Source organism: Anabrus simplex, chromosome 4 (genome assembly GCF_040414725.1).
Source record: "Anabrus simplex isolate iqAnaSimp1 chromosome 4, ASM4041472v1, whole genome shotgun sequence".
Classification (NCBI taxonomy): Eukaryota; Metazoa; Arthropoda; class Insecta; order Orthoptera; family Tettigoniidae; genus Anabrus; species Anabrus simplex.
This window is the reverse complement of record NC_090268.1, coordinates 345,653,950-345,676,593: the sequence shown is the minus strand read 5'-3', so window position 1 is coordinate 345,676,593 and position 22,644 is coordinate 345,653,950. Positions and strand designations below refer to the sequence as shown.

General features: G+C 40.9%; 1 protein-coding gene across 1 annotated transcript in view; it reads right to left on the bottom strand.

The window, feature by feature from the left end:
• Nucleotides 1-22,644, bottom strand: part of LOC136872711 (neuronal calcium sensor 2) — a 1,371,956-nt gene that overhangs the window by 915,404 nt on the left and 433,908 nt on the right. The window contains exon 3 of the mRNA XM_068227282.1: nt 10,012-10,060. The gene's annotated coding sequence lies outside the window, so the exon portion shown is untranslated. The remainder of the gene's footprint in view (nt 1-10,011; nt 10,061-22,644) is intronic.

The following is a 22,644-nucleotide window of genomic DNA, read 5'->3' as shown; positions in this document are numbered from 1 at the left end:
TCAGAAAGTCAATGCTCTATCATCTGAGCCACTCAGTCCGGCTTTCAGTGTTGCAAGCGTGTCTCTTCAAGTATTATATTTGCAACTACGCACTACAGTATTTCCTGTCTCTACCGGTGCACGTCGAATTCATAACACAAAGTCCTATTTATCGCCTTCTTTTGCTTTTCGTGGTCATCAATTACCAAGATAATCTACTCGTGTTCCGTTCCTCTCATCTTACATGACCAAAGGACTGCTGAAGGACGGCTTTCTTCACTGTGCTCAACCCTAACTCAACCTTTTATTCTTAATCGCTTCACTCAGCTCGTTCCTTGCCCAGCTCTTCGACACAGCCCGATCCGAAAGGAAACGAAGAATGGGGAGAATCAGAGCCTTTCCCACGGCCAAACGGACACGATAGTTCTTGGTGTGGTTTGGACTGTAAAGTGGGTTGACAGGAAGGGTGTGATGATGACGTTTGTTGTTTAAAGGGGCCTAATATCTAAGGACATAGGCCCACGGAAGGGTGTGTCTAAAAAAAGAAAGTCGATGGAGAATTCCATATTAATTTCACTAGTCTTGCGGAAATATATTCGTGTTTTCGAGGACGCATACGTCACCTGCTGAAAGCAAAGATTTCACGTAAGTTACCTTCCCATTTATCATAATGTTAGCTGCCTCTGTGGATCAGTGGTAGAGTGACGACCTCCGGATCCCAAGATAGCGGGTTCAAACCCGGCAGAGGTAGTCGGATTTTTGAAGGGCGGAAAAAGTCCATTCGACACTCCATGTCGTACGATGTCGGCATGTAAAAGATCTCTGGTGACACATTTGGTGTTTACCCGACAAAATTAATTAAATCTCAGCCATAGACGCCCGAGAGAGTTTCGGTTTACTCGGTCTGCCATCTAGTGGGCCTAGAGTAAAACAGAACGTCAAAATTGACGAGCAGACAGCCAGATGGCGTCAACTTGAAATGTTTGCACACGGTAGCTGAGGCCATACGATTATTATTATTATTATTATTATTATTATTATTATTATTATTATTATTATTATTATTATTATTATTATTATTATATCATAATGTTCATTAATAACGTGAATTAAATGTACTAATTCTAGAATATCTTCCAATGAAGGCATGTTGCTATTTACTGAATGATCACTTCGGAGACCGCAGTCATCACTGTCATGCATCAATCACGCTTCAGCCATAACATCTCCCAAACACCTCGGTATGTCGTCGCTGTCGACCGAAAAAAGTGGTTCATATGTGGTCGGTTGTCGCCGCTTTGCAGTTACCATATAATGCAATGGGAAGAATACTTCCCCCTTTCAGACAAACGCTTTCTCGACCACATGCAAACCACAGTCGCCAGTTGTAGCCGATCCCGTCGACTGTAGCGCATTCCTTTTCACACAGGCGACATGTCAGCGACATCGTAACAAGTTCCCGTTGGCAGTTAACATGTCGATATGGCCTTCCTCATGAAAGTACCTGTCCTTGAAATAATTGGTGCAATTTCCTGCATTAGCTCAATGAAAGACATTTTAGACATTCTGAAGAACTGGAAAAGTTTATCCGGATGACTGCAAAGTTCGCGTATTTGAACGGCTGGTACAGAGTTCCATCGACTGTGCTAACTGTAGCCGGTATTCTACGATTGGATGTAACGACATTCTCCGAGCTTTTCTCTTTTTTCTGCATCGTTGCATGAGCAGAAGTAGTACAGCCTCCTCTTCAGAATTACCCCCTGTGTGAGGGGGGAAGTAGAATAACACTCACGGTATCTCTTGCCTGTCGTAAAAGGCGACTAAGAGGGTCGCCCCGGGCTCTGAACTTTGAAGCGTGGATTGGCGACCAGGGGGTCCTTACCCGAGTCCTGGCATTGCTTCCACTTACTTGTGCCAGGCTCCTCACTGTCATCTATCCTACCCGACCTTCCTTGGTCAACTCTTGTTATTTTCCGACCCCGACGCTATCATGTTTGCGAGGGCTAAGGAGTCTTTCATTTTCACGCCCTTCGTGGCCCTTGTCTTTCTTTGGCCGATACCATCATTTTTCGAAGTGTCGATCACTTCCCTTTTTTCTATCTGATTAGTATTATATAGAGGATGGTTGGCTAGTTGTTCCTCTTAAAACAGTAATCACCACCACCACCACCACCATCACCACTAGCATCTTCAGAATTAATTGTGTGAATGACCAAAGTTTCACTTACCGAACGAAATTACTCCATACGCGGTGAAGATAGCCGGACCACGTTTTGACGCTGGCCTAACCATAAAATGAGATCATAATGAACTACAGAAGTGGTCAGGCCGGCGTCAAAGAAGTGTATGTTTTTAGTTTTCAGTCGACAACGTAGACAGAAAAACGCACGATGTAAGGGACCTTATTAGACGCAGAATTTGTCTGAAATGCTTACTTATGCCCCAGCACTTCAACGCTCAGGACATCATACGATTCTCCTTCTGCCTAGTTAAACTGTTTTTCGAGGCTTATTTCATACGTCAGTGGTCGAGGGTAAGCTCAGCGCGTATTTTAACGGCTGGTACAGAGTTGCACCGACGGCTGAAGGACTGTAGAAAGGTCTAGATATTCCTCCGTTCCAAAGATGCCGAGTTGCACCGGTGGTCTTCCTGTTCTCATATGTAACTCGCTCTCAATAAAATATAATAAACACTTATACACAGAAAGCACTTTACTTATTGTGATGGAAAGAGGCTCTCTATACTTAATTCATCTAATTCCTAATTAGACTGTCCAGCTTCACAGTAATGTCTTATTAATATCGACAATGACTGAGTGTAGAAGACACGAGGGAAAACGTGGGTAGTTTACTCAAATAATTTGCCTTATTATTTATTTGTGACTGATGTTGGAAAGAAAGATCCAGAAGCAGCAGCCGCGCGTCAACCTCGTTCTAAGTAAAATATTTACGTAAACATCCAGCCGTTAGAGACACTATTTTTTGTAATGGAAAGAGGCCTTCTTTTCTCTTACCCAATCCATCCTAGATATTAGATTGTTAAGATTTATTTTTCGATTCATTGATGTTTTCAATTAAGATATTTTTTGTCCGTTACCTTTTTAGGTCTTCCCAGACTTCTGGTGAAATGAGTTAAAGCGTTGAGCAAATTTGGAGTGAAATGCAAACCTGCCTGTACTTTTGTAAACAACGTCAAGGGTAATGTTTATTTGTGTATGTAATGTGACGACGGAACAGCAGGCAACTGCCATTTTAACGGCACAGTTGTTCGTCCCCGTAGCGTAACGGTTAGTGGTATTAGCTGCCGTCCTTGGGGGCTTGGGTTCGATGGCAGGATGGCTGGTATGTGGTTGAAATGGGACATGCCCCTCACCTCTTTTGGGGGTGTACCTGAAAAGAGCTGCACCATCTCGGTATGAGGACACGAGTTTCCTTTTTTTATGGCACAGTTCGCAGTTACCGGTTCTGACTGTAACTGAAGGCCATGTTTCCCCACTCCACAATCTTAATTCACTCCTGTAATCATACGTTATAAACTTCATGGTTCTGATCCGTATTGAATTGCAAGTACAATTTCATTATTAAATTAATGTAGTAATGGTCCACCTTTCAATACTATAATATGTAATATTCTAAATTACATTAATTAGGGACTAGTTTCGGCCTGGGCTGGCCATCTTCAGCCTTAATGTAAAACACCTAATAACTAAACAAATGTACATGCACACAATTGACATAAAAACAAATGAAAACAAATATATACAAAGTGACATTAAAAACTGGGATGGAATATGAATAAATTTGAAAATGAACTAGGTTCTAACATCTTGAGTATGTTCATCATTGAGAATAATTTCAAGTATTAAGTATTAATTTATATACACAGAACTGTTAGTTCTAATACTGCTGATCATTTCAATAGGAACTGGTAAATGTTGATCCTGTAGTTTGTCATCAAATCTACAGTATATGTGTGGTGTTAGCTATATGTAATCCATTGGACACTGATGTAAATAACCACTAGCTGACAGGGAACTGTTAGATGTTGTTTCATCTTCAATCAAAATAATAAATGAGATGCTCTCATGGTGCTTGTTAAATCTTGCTGAAATGTTGTTGGACATTGTCAGGACAGCACATGAAGATGTGATTAACACAGATACATTGTGTCTGGTATAAAATTTTTGCGATTCATTGCGGTGCCTATGAAGTTAACCTGATAAATTAAATAAAATTAAATTAATGAATTGAATGAGAGAATGTGTTAGTTAGATGGCATAGGTTATATGAGACTTACCTCTCAATACAGCATGAGGTGTGTGGTCCATTGTTGAGTGTGCTTCAGACTAACTGTTGTGAAATTCAAATGAAAAGGAAGGAGAGGGGGGGGGAAGGTCAAGATTTTCAGAAAACCCACCCAAACAGTCACCACAATCCGTCAAGATTCTTCACACCCCCAAATTCACAAACGAGCAGCATACAACAGCATGGTATAACGAGCCTTCAATGTTCCAATGTCTAAAAGAGACCTCAAAAATGAGTTGAACACTATTCGTCATATAGCTAAATCCAATGGATACAGCAGGTTCTTTACAGAAAAAATAATCAATAAATATAAATACCGCCCTTCTACCACCTTGAAAAAAGATAAGAAAAACAACTCCTCTCTTTCTATCTTTACCTTCACCGAACAAATCTACCAAGTCACCAACATCTTTAAAAAGCACGATGTAAAAGTAGCTTTCAAAACAAAGAATAGGAATGCACAAATCTTACATAATGCCACATCCATAAACAAGTTCAATAGTTATTCAAAATCAGGAGTATACAGGATCACTTGCAACAGCTGTAATTCTTCTTACGTCGGACAGACCGGGAGAAATTTTAAGATAAGGTACTCAGAACACGTCAATGCCCTGAAATACAATAAATTTTCAGCTGTAGGACAGCATATGCATGACTATAAGCACAAATTCACAGACATAAAACAAGATATGGAAATTCTCAAAATCATCAGTAAAGGACCCCTCCTTAACATTACCGAAAGCTGCTTCATACATTTAGATCAATATTTCAACCCAAATCATAATCTTAATGAAATTTCAGAAAAACCAAATATCCTTTTTGACCTTCTAATTCCCATTTTCAGCAATGTCAAACCAACAAGACATAATTCAGTTTTTCATAATATTCACAGCACATTTCCTCAACAACCATCCTTTTTCCCACATCCTTCAGCCCCACCTTAACGCCCCCTCCCCCACCCTCTTCCCCAACCCCCTCTCCTTCTGACCTTCCCCTTCCCTCTCCTTCCTTTTCATTTGAATTTCACAACAGTTAGTCTGAAGCACACTCAACAATGGACCACACACCTCATGCTGCATTGAGAGGTAAGTCTCATATAACCTATGCCATCTAACTAACACATTCTCTCATTCAATTCATTAATTTAATTTTATCTAATTTATCAGGTTAACTTCATGGGCACCGCAATGAATCGCAAAATTTTTATACCAGACACAATATATCTGTGTTAACCACATCTTCATGTGCTGTCCTGACAATGTCCAACAACATTTCAGCAAGATTTAACAAGCACCATGAGAGCATCTCATTTATTATTTTGATTGAAGATGAAACAACATCTAACAGTTCCCTGTCAGCTAGTGGTTATTTACAGCAGTGTCCAATGGATTACATATAGCTAACACCACACATATACTGTAGATTTGATGACAAACTACAGGATCAACATTTACCAGTTCCTATTGAAATGATCAGCAGTATTAGAACTAACAGTTCTGTGTATATAAATTAATACTTAATACTTGAAATTATTCTCAATGATGAACATATTCAAGATGTTAGAACCTAGTTCATTTTCAAATTTATTCATATTCCATCCCAGTTTTTAATGTCACTTTGTATATATTTGTTTTCATTTGTTTTTATGTCAATTGTGTGCATGTACATTTGTTTAGTTATTAGGTGTTTTACATTAAGGCTGAAGATGGCCAGCCCAGGCCGAAACTAGTCCCTAATTAATGTAATTTAGAATATTACATATTATAGTATTGAAAGGTGGACCATTACTACATTAATTTAATAATTACATTGTTCACTCCTGTAATCCAATTGGTCATCATCTTAAGAAACCAAACTCCACAATTATGAGCTGTAATTTCACAATACGTATCAGACTGCAGTATTAAGTTACAAGTTTTGATTTCTTTTTTAACCACGAAATGTATGCTCTCTCACTGTGTAAATGCTGGCCGGATGGTCTTCCCATGCCGAACGTCATTAGTGCACAATAAAAATTTCAAAAATTGAACTGGCTCACAATCATAGGTTTTATAAGGACCCACTGATCAAATACACGAGTTTCTTCTCTTTTGGTGTGTGTGTGTGTGTGTGTGTGTGTGGCGAGTTTTTTTTCAGGCTGTGCTCTAATTCCTTCCACTCAGGTGTCTTTTTGAATAGCATCCACTTCTCAAGGTTTCGTAAACTTCCCCTTGACTTATTAATATATTCCTTGCTAGTTTCATAGAAATGTTCAACTAACGGTATCTCTAAGAATGCGACTTCATTCGTTTCTCCTGAATCTACCATTATTTTCAACGTTTTTCTTTACATCAGTAGTTTTACTGTCAATAAGATTTTCTATGTGCATGACTATTTCTGTAGGCGAAATATTATCCTCCTCAATAGACCTACACGCTGACGCCAGTTAGGTTACGCGTATGTATAACTGAAAACTATTTTTCATATGGTACAGGCTAGGTTATGGATTTAGGTTTGATTATCTGTATTTAGCTCGTGTATTATAGGTTAGACTACGTTTAACACGTGTAAACAATCGTTCATGTGTTCTAAGTTGTTCAAGAAACTTCTAGTTGTATATACCAGGTGGCTCCCGGACGCCGTACTTTCTACTTATAAATGTCCCGCATGCATAAGTGATGTGTGGGGTGTCTACCACCTACTTTTAACAGGGGAACGACTGCCAGCGGGCAGGTTACGTCAGAATATGAAGAGATAAGAAACAGAGTCACACTCGCAGCATGTTACTCAGCGTTCCCGGTCGAATGCACCCCTTGCATTAGTAAACATCGTTTTCGACCGCATACTTCTAGGCTGGTGTATGGTACAGCCGCACTATATTTACTGTCTGCTTATCGACAATGGCTAGTGTGTTCAGCAGCGATGAATACACATACATTACTTTTAACTGGACTGCCAGGTCGGAATGCAACCGAAGCTCCAAACAGACATATGCCGTCTACACAAGTATTTCACCGAACAGTACCGTGTTTGTTTCATACAAGCAACTCTTTTATCGCGTGGAATGTCTACACGTGTATAAATTAACACGTTATTAAATTTCCTTTTCTGCAACTTTGGCGTGTTACCAAACAGTTGCGGCGATTAGGGGGTGGGGCGAGAAGGGAACGTCGCCCCCGCCCCTCACCACTTTGTGGAGTAAACATTACATATTCACTTTAGCCACCTGGAACTAGGAATTATATTTTTTTTTTTGCTAATTGCTTTACGTCGCACCGACACAGATAGGACTTATGGCGACGATGGTATAGGAAAGGCCTAGGAGTTGGAAGGAAGCGGCCGTGGCCTTAATTAAGGTACAGCACCAGCATTTGCGTGGTGTGAAAATGGGAAACCATCTTCAGGGCTGCCCACAGTGGGATTCGAACCCACGATCTCCCGGATGCAAGCTCACAGCCAATTAGTTTTAAAAGAAACGTTATCTGTACAAGCCTTTGTGTCTTATCTGCTAATTCTTTCCTTTATTTTCTTTAATTCCTAGTTCCAGGTGGCTAAAGTGAATATGTAATGTTTACTCCACAAAGTGGTGAGGGGCGGGGGCGACGTTCCCTTCTCGCCCCACCCCCTAATCGCCGCAACTGTTTGGTAACACGCCAAAGTTGCAGAAAAGGAAATTTAATAACGTGTTAATTTATACACGTGTAGACATTCCACGCGATAAAAGAGTTGCTTGTATGAAACAAACACGGTACTGTTCGGTGAAATACTTGTGTAGACGGCATATGTCTGTTTGGAGCTTCGGTTGCATTCCGACCTGGCAGTCCAGTTAAAAGTAATGTATGTGTATTCATCGCTGCTGAACACACTAGCCATTGTCGATAAGCAGACAGCAAATATAGTGCGGCTGTACCATACACCAGCCTAGAAGTATGCGGTCGAAAACGATGTTTACTAACGCAAGGGGTGCATTCGACCGGGAACGCTGAGTAACATGCTGCGAGTGTGACTCTGTTTCTTATCTCTTCATATTCTGACGTAACCTGCCCGCTGGCAGTCGTTCCCCTGTTAAAAGTAGGTGGTAGATACCCCACACATCACTTATGCATGCGGGACATTTATAAGTAGAAAGTACGGCGTCCGGGAGCCACCTGGTATTTTAACTCGAGAACTGCGGATAGAGGTTACACCATGCTTATCATTTGTAAATAATGTTTCGTGAGTTTCAAGTTGCACAGGAAATTTTCAGTTGTGTGCGCGTGTTTTTACTTTAATGAACTTTGGAATCTTGATGTACCAAGGACATCGGTATATAATTCTAGGTGTTTCTAGATATCCTTAGGCAAAACGCTATATGAAAAACTTGTTTCATGAGAATTCTAGAACAGGAACTTATCAAGGACTTCCGACGTTGTAGAACGTTACAGGTATCTTGTATTAAGCAGAATTATTCCGAACCATAGCCAGAATTCAGTAATAATTGCTTCAGATTTTGTCCGCATAAAAGAAAATTTGGGTCCATACGGTTTATTTACTATTGTGGACAGCCAGTATATACGAACACTTCGGTCGTGTCTGAAAGTATGATACGCAAAAAGGAGCTTCACTTGTTGCAAAGATTATAACGCTTCACCATAAACGAGATGGAGTTTCTAGCTGAAGCCAGAGTCTTCTCAGCATCCTTACGTTTCTGGCTACGTAGATGTTCATTCATATCGCTTCTGCCCCCACGAGCAATGGAAAAACGGACGTTGCAATGGTCGCATACCACTTTTGTTCCACCACTACACTGCTTTACCAGTTTAATAAACTTAAATTATTTCTAGAGATTACAATTAAAACTGCACTTACGCCTTGACATTGGAGAGAAGGAATGGTATAGGCTTAAAATTGCTTTAAAAATAAGAAATGTAAACTGCCAGCAAGAAGCCATCAGTCAACGAAGACTAATGCAGTAACGCTACTCACCGCAGAGCGTCTGAGACGCGCAATGTTGCCAACATATATTTCCCTTCTCATGAATAAATCACTCAAGATATTTACAGGCTACTTATATCAAACAATGCAAGAGATTTACTGACAATCATTATATTAGTATATTATTATGGGTTATGAACAATACATTTTTGATCGACCAACATAAAAGTATAAATTTATAGTTATTAAAAGGGGACAATAGAACATCTTTATTAAAACGTCGGGACAGCTGGGAAATGTCCAAAAAACGGTAATATCCCACTCATAACGGTACGTATGATCAGCCTAACCAAGAATCAATTTGACACTATTTTTACACAGAATACAAATATAAAATGAGTGCCACGTTCACCCTTTGACCAACGGAAGATTAAGAATAGTTCCTGCTTCTTTTCCTTTATCAGAACTCGTGTCTTCCGTTCAATGAAATTTATTTCACGTCATACTATTTTCACGAATGGAAATTAATTAAGCTTCAGAAATAAGTAACTTACGATCTAGAATGTATCAAGCAGACACAGAAAGAGGTAGCGGGGAGGGGGAGGAGAAAATGGAGGAACGGGTGCTGATGGACACGACTATCTCGCACGATCATCAGCCAGCAGGAGATATGAAATTTCAATTTTCCCATCCATCCCAGATGCTGGACGCTTTACACGGCAGATATTTTCATCTCCTTTGAAGTGGGGAGGAAGGGGGATATTATGAAAGGCATGCAAGGTAAATATTTGTCAAGCGCTGCATTCCAGGAAGCAGGCTAATGAGGTGCACTTACCCGAGGCGAGGCAGTCTCGTCTCTTTCGCCGGACCCAAGCCAGCGCGCTCTGTAACACAAGAATCAATAGACATGTAGCAGCACAGTTTGACCAAGGTATTCATTATCATTTTAGATATTTACCATCTTAAATATTTACATTAAATGGCAATATTTCTTTTGTACACTTAATTTTCTGGACTACCTCAGATCTTCCAGAGTAATAATGGGATACAGAAACTTTTTCATTAATGATAGCACATGCTATATGACTTTTGTCTATAGGCTACTTTGATCAGAATTTTTAAAAGTTATTTATGGGTCAGCCATTGCTACATTATGAAGGAAATTCAAGTTTGAAATTCACATCAAGCTCAAATGTATAAACACTTTCCTGTTTTCATTTCTTCGTTATATGTTTTATAAAATATGTATAGGCTATATTATATATTGTTTAGTTATAATTAGTAGTAGTAAGTGCTGTTAATATTGTTATTATTTGAATGTATTATATTCATTGGAGAATTAATAAATGTTTATGATAAATAAACAAATCAAATCAGTATGAATTATGATAATGAAGGTCGAGAGTGCAGAGGGTCGGCTGAAAACTTCAATGCTGGTGAGAAGTGATAATACCGACGCAGCGGCGAACTGTTGAGGCTCGCGATAAGGAAGCTCCTAAAAGAAAATGGAAGCTGATGAACAATGGACAAGGCGCCTAGAACGATCTGGTAGTGGAAACTCTGAGAATATTCTGCAGGCTTATATAATAAAAAATGAAATGGCGTATGGCTTTTAGTGCCGGGAGTGTCCGAGGACATGTTCGGCTCGCCAGGTGCAGGTCTTTTGATTTGACACCCTTAGGCGACCTGCGCGTCGTAATGAGGATGAAATGATGATGAAGACGACACATACACCCAACCCCCGTGCCAGCGAAATTAACCAATGATGGTTAAAATTCCCGACCCTGCCAGGAATCGAACCCGGAGCCCCTGTGACCAAAGGCCAGCACGCTAACCATTTAGCCATGGAGCCGGGCTTATATAATAAATGAAGAGAGTAGCCGACGAGAGCTGAGTCGGTCTTGAGTGCGCCAGTCGTTCGTGAGTGAATACGAGTTCTTCATCGGGAATGAGTCCGTCAGACGGCTACCGGGAGTTCAACTAGGCTTCTTAGTTGTGAAAACAACTGCTATGGAACGAGGCTGCGCTGTGAGAAGCCGAGTAGGAGAACAGGGGTTCGACGCCCCACATGCAGTGTGTGTGTGTGTGTGTGTGTGTGTGTGTGTGTGTGTGTGTGTGTGTGTGTTAGTATATAAAGAAAACTGTGTCGAGTGGAAAACTCAAACTTAAGCGAACTTGTAATTAACTGTAAATAGTAGTTTCACGCATTTAGTGGATATTAAACACGCTTCCTCTCCGTGTAGTAACTTTAAGGACTCTGATAATCCGCGACAGTATATGTACAGTCGCTGCATGGTATCGTGTAAGTTCCTCGCAGGCATGTCTGCGCATGCGGGAGTCCATCGAACATGGTTCACAGGCCCATGAAAACAATTTGGCTGTATAGGTAACGTCATTCAATTATTCTGGGCAACGGAATGACGAAATGGAAGGAATTTAAATTCACATTAGCTCTTATTAATCGGGTAATTTAAGAAATACACATGTCGCTTGCAATTAGATGAGTCAGTTCAGGATCAGTAGTACGATGCATAGCAAGACACTTTCGTACCTGTACCAGAAGGCGTAGACAGCTGAGGCATACACAGACAATGATCCAACATCGCGAGGTCAATTTCGTCCAGGACATTTTAAAAATACGTTTTGCCATTCACTTCATAGATGTCGTTGCTAGTTAAATTGCTTTCAGTTAATTAATCTTAGTTATTCCGTTCTTTTGCGTTTGTGTTACTTGTTACGTTCAAGGGAATATCGTGATACATTTTATTACTTACTGGCTGATATGTCCGGATCCACAGTTAAGTGGTTAGCGTACTGGCCTTTGGTCCCAGGGGTCCCGGGTTCGATTCCCGACAGGGTCGAGAATTTTAACCATAATTGTTTAATTCCCCTGGCACGGGGACTGGGTACATGTGCCGTCTTCATAATCGTTTCATCCTCATCACGATGCGCAGGTCGCCTACGGGAGCCAGAGACGAAGCGGCATGCTGATACTATTTTAAGAACTTTGTAAATATAACTCAAAGCTGATCACTGAAGACTGAATCACAGTAATCTGACAAATATTTTACTCAATTACAATTAAATTTTACTTCCTCAACAAGTGGAAATCCACAGCCTGTTTCCGGTCACTCGATTGGATCAGAAATGTAATGAATAAAGCCCCATCTAGCGGCGATGAGAGGAACTGTGCTGCCTGCCTGCCGAAGGCTATCGCACACCTCTGGGACAATGATTAATGACTGACATATGAAATGAAATGGTATTAGAGAGTGCTGCTGGAATGAAAGATAACGGGGAAACCGGAGTACCCGGACAAACCTTGTCCCGCCTCCGCTTTGTCCAGCACAAATCTCACATGGAGTGATCGGGATTTGAACCACGGAACCCAGCGATTAGAGGCCGGCACGCTGCCGCCTGAGATATGGAGCCACTTCCTCAACAAGTAATCAGTAAAATTAAAATCACAATTACTTCAGAGAACGATAGTCTTAAAGGAATTCACTAATACTTTGTTTCACATGGGGCTGCAATGATACCAAAGTTTGGAAAGGAAAAATATTATTTACTGTTTTTCATGGGGTCATTAAATGGCTATCATCACTAAGTGAGACTAAACATGACGATACCTTGGAACTTCAAAAACTTTTTTTTAACATAGTTTAATTTTAGTTAGTAACTTTTCGTATTTCAAATATTTTGCCATTTACTTTATACGTTTTTCAGTCTGTAAAAAAAACGAAATATAACACTTAGAACACTATAACATACCTGTAACATCACACCACGCAAACGTTGGGGCTGTACACATTAATTAAGGCCACGGCCACTTCCTTCCCCAACCTAACTTTTTCCCAACCTTGGACGCCGAAAACCCTCGATGTGTTAATGCGACGTTAACCCACTAGGAAAAATATTCAAACAATATATTAACATGTTTCGTTCTAGAAACAACTACTCCGAGCGAGGCACAGCATGGCAACGTCGCACGACTTTCCCTGCATCGGGCAGCTACTGATCCATATCATTCTACCCAATGTGAATACAAACTGATATTTAAAAAGTGAATTCGTTTACATATTTCAGAGCCATACAGCACAACCATAAAGTATTCTATATAAAGATCACAGCGCGACCAAGAATGCTATTTTTCAACCACCCCGAGCCGAGAAAGTTACCTTACAAATTTGATAACTTTCATCTTCGAAATATAAAATTCTGAAATTTATAAACAATGTATAAAACATCCCAATGTATATTGCGATAATTATTTGGATTCGATCAAATGACGGGTTTTTGAGAAACAATGTCAAAGCTGACACATGGTTGAAACAAGGTTAAAAACGGATACGTTTTGCGTTCCACTTGCGATAAATGAAAAGTCGAAACCTACATGACCTAACGTGAAATGAAACGAAGGAACTGATGGTGTTACAGGACTTTCTATCGGCCTGTTATTTCATAAACAATCTCCAAACTCGAGCACACATAACATTTTAGTCGCCGATAGTTTCTCTAAACAACGGAAATGTGACAACAGCTGAACACACTGATAAACCAATTTAGAAGGATTTGAGGGTGGTATGAGATGGGGTGGAGAAGCGTTCATGAACTTAAGAAGGGACCAAGCTCAGCGCGACTTCGTTTAGCTAACAACTGGAAACGTTATAGCTGAGACCACTTTACCATTCTGACGTTCGCCTAGGGCTGAAGTTCAATTTCATATAATGTGTTAAATTCACGAAAGAGTCATGAAACGAACCAGAAACAGCCGGGTGGAAAGGTACTAATTACAAGATCACGGCGGAGGACCCTTAAACATGGGTCATCATCATCATCATCATCGCCGTAGTCATCATCATTTCAATATGTTCTACACCCTTCAAACGACAAGCTGAGTCTGCAGTGCAGTCTAATGTTCCCTACAAAGGACAGGCAGCAAAAAGCACAACAGAGAGAACAGTTTGCCTTGAAAGAGAGAAGGAATCAATAAAGGAACCTGTGCCTGGACTAGATAGTAGAGTAAAAAGCGTCTCCTCGATTCCACCGCTCTGTAAGTGCACAACCACATACACAGCCGACTGACTTCAATTCTGCAGGATGACACCGTCAAAAGAAAGGAAAATCAACCACCAAACTTCGACAAACAAACTTTCAAACTGACAGATATTCTTCAATGATTTGGAAAACAAGAGATAAAAGAAAATGTTTCACGGAAATACCAGTGTTTTTCTGCAGAATGATATTGAAAAAAGAAAACTAGCTTAAAAGGTGCACACAAACAAATCGAACGATAATATTCGACGCATCCCCAACACCTGTATAATATAAAAACTACGCCATCACCATTACATGCTACGGGACTCTATAAAGAAAGGAAGATTTCCAACATTCTTAACCTGGGCAATAAGTGAAATAGAGGTAGTCATTTCTATGCCTGGCCATCTTTCGTTACAAGGAATTAACTAGGAACACATTAACGTTGTAAACTGAGGAAACAGAAGGAAATGAGGAAGTCTCATTCAGTCTCGTTATGTCGGCCGAGGAGATATACTGTAAGTTATGAGAAGTAGCGAGCCCGGTCATGGCAGCCAAGCGTACGTCTGAGAAGTCGTTGCAATGCCCACGTGAAAATTCGATGGCAGCTATCTGGTTAGGTAGCAGGCGTTTCGACAGGCCGAAGGACCTCAAAAGGTTTCCTTCGTTTAGTATGATAATGTTACCTGCTGCAGGAGGTTTGTTTCTAAATTGCTATTCTACGATATCTGCCCCTGAATTTGTACCAAAAATATCCCATTTAGATCTTTTGATTGAAAGGAAATCGCGAACTAATTCCTCATTCTAAGTGATCACCGTAAGCTATTGCATATGATGATAATGATGAAGATGACGCAACGACGACGGTTGTCACTTAAAAGTGCTTAACAACGACTTTAATGCCTATAAACTATGGCTATGGAAGCGATGAAATCATATTAATATAGCCCTGAGGTTCATCCAACCTACACCAAAAATAAGTACCAGGTTAATTCCTGAAGGCAAAGGCGGTTGTGCGTAGAGCTAACCGCTTCCAGGGCCTTAATGGCCTGTACGGAGATGCTTTTGCTTTTCTTAAATAGCTTTACCCCTTGCACTGCCAAAATCTTGTAAATCCTTGCATTGCTATTGTTAGAACTATGACGAAATGAATAAATATATAGACGCAAGGTCGACTTCAAACTAAAAATATTTCGATCCACAAGAAACACGGTTGTTGTTAATTCTCGTTGATCCTAACTGTTGTAGCTAAGTACAGATTAATCGAGAAAATACAGAAAAAATAAGGACCCGGTTTACGACATATATTCTCAAAATTTGCACAATTTAGTTCCCAATACTATATCTTAAACTTAGGACCAATATCTTCTTAATTCTTAATCTGCTTACACTCCAGGGTCGGTTTTTCCCTCGGACTGAGCGAGAGATCCCACCTCTACCGCCTCAAGGGCAGTGTCCTGGAGCTTCAGACATTGGGTCGTGGGGTACAACTGGGGAGGATGACCAGTACCTCGCTCAGGCGGCCTCACCTGCTATGCTGAACAGGGGCCTTGCGGGGGAAGGGAAGATGGGAAGGGATAGACAAGGAAGAGGAAAGGAAGCGGCCGTGGCCTTAAGTTAGGTACCATCCCGGCATTTGCCTGGAGGAGAAGTGGGAAACCACGGAAAAACACTTCGAGGATGGCTGAGGTGGGAATCGAACCCACCTCTACTCAGTTGACCTCCCGAGGCTGAGTGGACCCCGTTCCAGCCCTCGTACCACTTTTCAAATTTCGTGGCAGAGCCGGGAATCGAACCCGGACCTCCAGGGGTGGCAGCTAATCACGCTAACCACTACACCACAGAGGCGGACTAGGACCAATATACAGTCAAAAATTAAAACCTGAATAAATACAATATCAAAATATTTCTTATCACTTATTAATCTGCACCGTAATATCCACGTATATAGGAACAGTTCACGTTACCCAGTGTGTTACGGCAGATTCGCTGTAACTGAGTGGAAGTTTTTATCCTTTCCACGAATCGAGACAAGCGTTTCGGACGAATGGTACAGGGCGAGCTTCAGTCGAGTTGCCTGTTATTCTCGGTGCCCTGTCGTGGCGAGTAGATGTGCACTAGCCGCCTGACCCATACAGGTTGCTCAGTGATGCCATGATCTCAGGTAGTCTGCGATAAGCTTCCCTACAGCGTACAGCGAGATGCTTCTGAACAGCAATAACTGATCCGTTTTGTGCGTTTCGTGGCTTCTGAATTGTGTGTTGAACAACGTATCTTCATCTGCCGTACAACGCAATTCGCACCGAAATTTTGAAGATTCAGGAGGGTGAGCTGCAGAGAGTAAACCAGAATATAATCAAACGTTACAACGCGTGTCTACAGAGTGTAATGGGGTAAGTTCCGACTCGTTGGCTGAACGGTCAGAGTACTGGTCTTCGGTTCAGAGGGTCCCGGGTTCGATTCCCGGCCGGGTCGGGGATTTTAACCTTAATTGGTTAATTCCAATGGCACGGGGGCTGGGTGTATGTGTTGTCTTCATCATCATTTCATCCTCATCATGACGCGCAGGTCGCCTACAGGAGTCAAATAGAAAGACCTGAACCTGGCGAGCCGAACCCGTTCTGGGATATCCCGGCACTAAAAGCCATACGACATTTCATTTCATGGGGTAAGTTTGGTTGTTTTTCTATCTGTTTTTCAATCTGACTGATGGGTTTCCTGCCGGCGTACGGAAATGGTGTGATGGCGACTACGTCCAGTTTACTGACACTAGGCATGCAGGAACGACGTCGACCCTTATGCGACTCGCCCTGCGTATGTAGCTCAGAGTCTTGAATTACGCTTATGTCCAAGTAGGGCATTCTCTGACTTAAATGTCTGGAATGTGGGTTAGGATATTCTTATCAGTAGCAAATTCTCCGAAATACGCTGAGTCTTCGTCAATCGAGACGTTTAGAGTAGGTTATTAGTTATCACTAAAAATAATAGCTTTTACAAATAAACATTACTAATTCAGTTCTATACTTTATTTCGGCAAAACATACGTTTAATGACTGATGCATATGAATACATTATGGATGAAGAAGCAACATTCCCATCTTAAATGAACAGAGTTAACGGCCATAACGACACCTGACCTTCCTTCCTTCCACTTCACCTCACCACAGCATGGAACAAGTTTTTTTTTTTTTCAAATGTTGCATTAGCGCTAAACGAATCCTGGCTGATGCATATGAATACATTATAGATGAAGAATCAACATTCCCATCTCACATGAACAGCGTTAACGGCCATAACGATCACCTGACCTCCCTCCCTCCCTCCCTCCTTCCTTCCACTTCACCCCACCATAGCATGGAACAAGTTTTTTTTTTTTTTCAAATTTTGCATTAGCGCTAAATAAATCCTACAGGAGGAAATAACTGACTTAAAATGCCTTGAATATGGGTTAGGATATTCTTATCGGTAGTAAATTCTCTGAATTTACTCGGCGTCTTCGCCAATCGAGACGTTTTTAGTAAACCATTTTTATCACTTTATTTTTATACGGCCTTACATGTTATATTTAATTCAATTCCGTTCTTTACTTGAGCAAAATCATTAATATGCATTTACTGCCTAATACACAAGATACAATACAAGATGAAGAAGCGGTACCCTTCAAACTCCTTCACCAACATACAGAACTAAAGGGAACATATTCCCAGCTCCATACGCATTTTACCTCCCCTCTCCATGAAGCAGAGTTATTACCTTCAAAATTTCTCCTTACACAAGAGTATGTGTGACGTACATGGCGGAAGTGTGTGTCAGGCCACCTGTTGGGTCTGGTTTCAGCCAGGGTGGCTTGTAACACATGATAAGGGAAGGAACACAGTGTTTGTCAGCGAGTGTCGGTGAGATACGATACCAGTTCTCACGTGGCAAGGCTGGTGGCTGCTGTAGACGGGTTGGTGGGCGTGTGTTCTATACCAGGGCTGTTGCAGCGACCAGTCTATTTTTTTTTTATGTGGTAGTCAGGGGTTGGGCTTAGGGTAGTTAGTAGTGCGGTATCGTCCTGCATGTGTGCTGCTGGCTATCCGCGTACGTGTGGGTTGATACTGAGTAGATGTAGAGGTAGTTAATGTAGTTAAGTAGTTTTAAGAGAGATGTAGTTGCTATTATTGCTTGTTTTCCTTTGTTTCGCTCTGTCTGTCTTTACTGCCTGTAAGCCGATGGTGTACACTAGGGTGGGCAATAAAGATATTTAATCAATCAATCAATCAATCAATCAATCAATCAATCAATCAATCAATCAATCAATCAATCAATCAATCAATCACAATTTATCCTTACACCCCTCCACTCCTAACCAGCTACAAAGACCAAGACGGCGACAATCCAGACACAGTTGCGGAGGATAAAGGACGATAGCAGCTAAGGTAAGTACTTCCTGGAAAATTTTCATAATATACTAAAGTGACAGTAGAGGAACAGTACATTTATTATTTGTACGAAAACAATACATAACATCACTAATTCATAACACTAGCCAATATGATTTTGCGGTAAAATAGAAAATATCTAATTCTTATGGAAATCGCTGCACTGATTCCGAAAATGATCCTATTTTTCCCCTATCACGTCTAGTTTTGACGCAATTCGATGTTTTATTATCTGCATGAATTCGTAAGATGTAATGTTGAGAGATGTTCTCGCGCAACCTTTTTTTTTAGAATACAATTATGTGATTTGATTTGTTATTGTTTGCATTTCATTATAGGTTTATTGTTGTCTAAATTTTCATTTTTTAGTTGGGGGTTTCCTGGTAAATTCATAACAAACTCCCCCAGATACGCAACAGACCGCGAGGTATGTAGAATTGAAGATAAGACAGTTGAGCGTTTGTCTTTCATCTTAGACCACTTGAATAAACAGACGTGTTAAAAGCCCCAGCCCTTAATCAATGTTTATGATGGACTGATAAAGCAGCTTCCTTGCAAAGATAACAGTCCGAAAGTATTATACTCACGAAGATGAACTTGTATTTTGTACGGATGTTTCAAATCTTCTACGTCAATTGGGAAAGAAAGAGTATGTTCCTAGTAACTGGCGAGTTTTTATTGACTATTCCGAAAGAAGTTTAAAGGCTGTTTTGCTTCACAATACAAATGTTCTGGCATCCGTACTACTTGCACACTCCACACAAATGTCTGAAACATACGAGACCTTAAAGTTGGTGCTTGAAAAAATTAAATATCACGAGCATGGGTGGCAAATTTGCGGTGATTTGAAGATCATTAGATTGTTGCTGGGACAACAAAAAGGCTATACAAAATTTCCCTGTTTCCTATGCGAATGGGATAGCAGGACATGGGGTAAACATTGGGATACAGTGAATTGGCCAGAAAGGAAACAACTACAACCAGGATCCAAAAATGTGTTGAATGTAAGTCTTATTGGCCGTGAAAAAATTATACTTCCACCCTTGCACATCAAATTAGCATTGATGAAACAGCATGCCAAGGCATTAGATAAAAGTAGCCTATGCTTCCAATATTTATCTACTAAATTTCCCTCATTATCAGATGCAAAAATCAAAGAAGGCGTATATGATGGACCACAGATTCGTAAACTGATGAAGGACACGGACACGATGACCAAAACTGAGAAAGAGGCATGGAACGCATTCAAAGATGTAGCGACTAAATTCCTTGGCAACATTAAGGACCCTCAATACAAAGAAATTGTAAGGAAAATGTTGGTAAAGTTTAAGGAACTCAGTTGTAATATGAGCCTTAAGCTTCATTTTTTAGCTTCGCATCTGGATTATTTCCCTCCAAATTTAGGAGCTGTCAGTGAAGAACAAGAGAAAGGTTTCACCAGGATCTCAAAGATGCAGAACGACGCTATCAGGGACGTTGGGATGTGAATATGATGGCCGATTACTGTAGGTCGGTTGCACGAGACGACCATTCTAGAGATCATTCAGGAACTTAAAAAAAAAAACGGAAATTCCACGGAAAACGGGAAAAGACGGAGGTGTGAATCTAACCTGCACATAATGTAAGTTAAAAAAACTATGTATGTTTAGCCATGTAATTTTTATTCAAGGTACGGTTATATTAATTTAAAAGCAACTGTACAGCCGAAACTAAATAGGCGCTTTATGCTTCAGTCTCACGAATGTCAATATATATTAAAAATATAATACAAACCATCTACTTGCTTACAAAGCAGCATTTATGTGTATTTAATGCATGCAAAATATGATTACGTTTTGCAAGCTGAAATTTACATTAATACCGTACATCAAATTTAATCAATACTAAGTATCAACAATTTTACGTACGAACAAAATAACATTTTGTAAAATTGCCACTAAACCAGACGTGATACGCCAAAACTAATTTTTTTTCTCGAATTCTGCGTTAAGAAATTCATAAAACCCACCTATTTTCGTTTTTACCGCACAAAAAAAGTTTTTTTTTGGCAGGCTAGTGAATCACTGACTAGTTTACGCACGTAAAAAATATACTGTATACATACAATATGCGACAAAATATACAGTACTGGAAATTATGTTAGACTTATTGTCATTAACTTACTTATCGAGATGATAGTGTAAATGCTTAAAATGTGCTCCATTGCGCTGTAGGCAGTGTTCATAACGATCACGCAGATTTTCCAACATATTCTGGAATATAGATTGCTGCAGAGTCCCGAAGAACGAGGCGATCTTCTGATGTAATGCATGCACAGTTTTGGGTGGATCTGGACAATTGGAAATTTGCTCCTTTAACATTCCCCACATGTATACATCAGGTGGGGTGAAATCGGAGGAATGTGATGGGTAGAGGAACTCATCCCGCGGGAAATTACTCGTCTTGGAAAGGTTTCTCTTAGCATAGCCATAGTCTGTCGAGCGGTGTGGAAGGTTGGAACCACTGTATATTCATCTGCATGTTCCTGGCACGACAAAACCTTCTTAGATCCTCAATAAATGGCCTGATCACCATGTTCCTATAACGTTCCTGGTTAACAGTAAGAGGTGCACCATCATCATTCTCTATGAAGTACGGACCTAGCACACCGTTTCCTGACTCTGCACACCAAATCGTCACACGCACACTATGTAGCGGTTTCTGGACTATAGTGTCTGGCCTCCCGAAACCAAGAAAGCGAGTTGTTTGACAATAGATAAAAGCGTCCAAGTGAATGTGACTTTCGTCAGAGAACCACACGATGAACAAGAAATCTGGATCCTCGTATAGCATGGCCATAAATCATGCACAATATTCCACCCTGACATGCCTATCGTGCTCCGTCAATCGTTGCCCAGCCTTGTTCGGTACGGAAATCCACCTATATCTTTAAACAATCGTCGAAGTGACGTAGCGCTGATGTTTAATTTCAGGGCTGTTCGCCGAAGACTTCGCTTTGTTGCTAGGTGCTGGCTTATTGAAGTGTTCACGAGATTGTTCCGCCACTAACTTTAAACTCGGCCCACCTTGATAACCGTTTCCGTACGAGCGAAAATAATACTCCACTATAAACAACGTCGCGAGACCCATTGTCACTTCCAATCACAGAGAACAACGTTCTTTACACAACTAACAATGTCCGACTCGTTGGCTGAATGGTCAGCGTACTGGCCTTCGGTTCAGAGGGTCCCGGGTTCGATTCCCGGCCGGGTCGGGGATTTTAACCTTCATTGGTTAATTCCAATGGCCCGGGGGCTGGGTGTTTCTCTGTCCCCAACTTCCCTGCAACTCACACACCACACATAACACTATCCTTCACCACAATAACACGCAGTTACCTACACATGGCAGATGCCGCCCACCCTAATCGGAGGGTCTGCCTTACAAGGGCTGCATTCGGCTAGGAATAGTCACACGAAATTATTTATTACAACTAACAATTCATCATGGCGATGTAACAACAAGCAGACGCTAAGGCGTGCGCATGCACACTGCGCGAAAATGAGTACTGGATATTTTGGCGCATACTTTTTTTTTTTTTTGCTTTACGTCGCACCGACACAGATAGGTCTTATGGCGACGATGGGACAAGGAAGGGCTAGGAGTGGGGAGGAAGCGGCCGCGGCCTTAATTAAGGTACAGCCCCAGCATTTGCCTGGTGTGAAAATGGGAAACCACGGAAAACCATTTTCAGGGCTGCCGACAGTGGGGTTCGAACCTACTATCTCCCGAATACTGGATACTGGCCGCACTTAAGCGACTGCAGCTATCGAGCTCGGTTGGGCGCATACCGTATATGCACATGCTTTAAAGAGATTTGATAAAAGAGATTTTTAAAACGAATCATGTCATTTTGTATAATAGTGTGTATTTTTTATAGGTATGTTACATGTCATATATTATATTTGAACTTGTGTGGTTTGTTATTTGTTTTTGTTTTTGCTAGTTGCTTTACGTCGCACCGACAC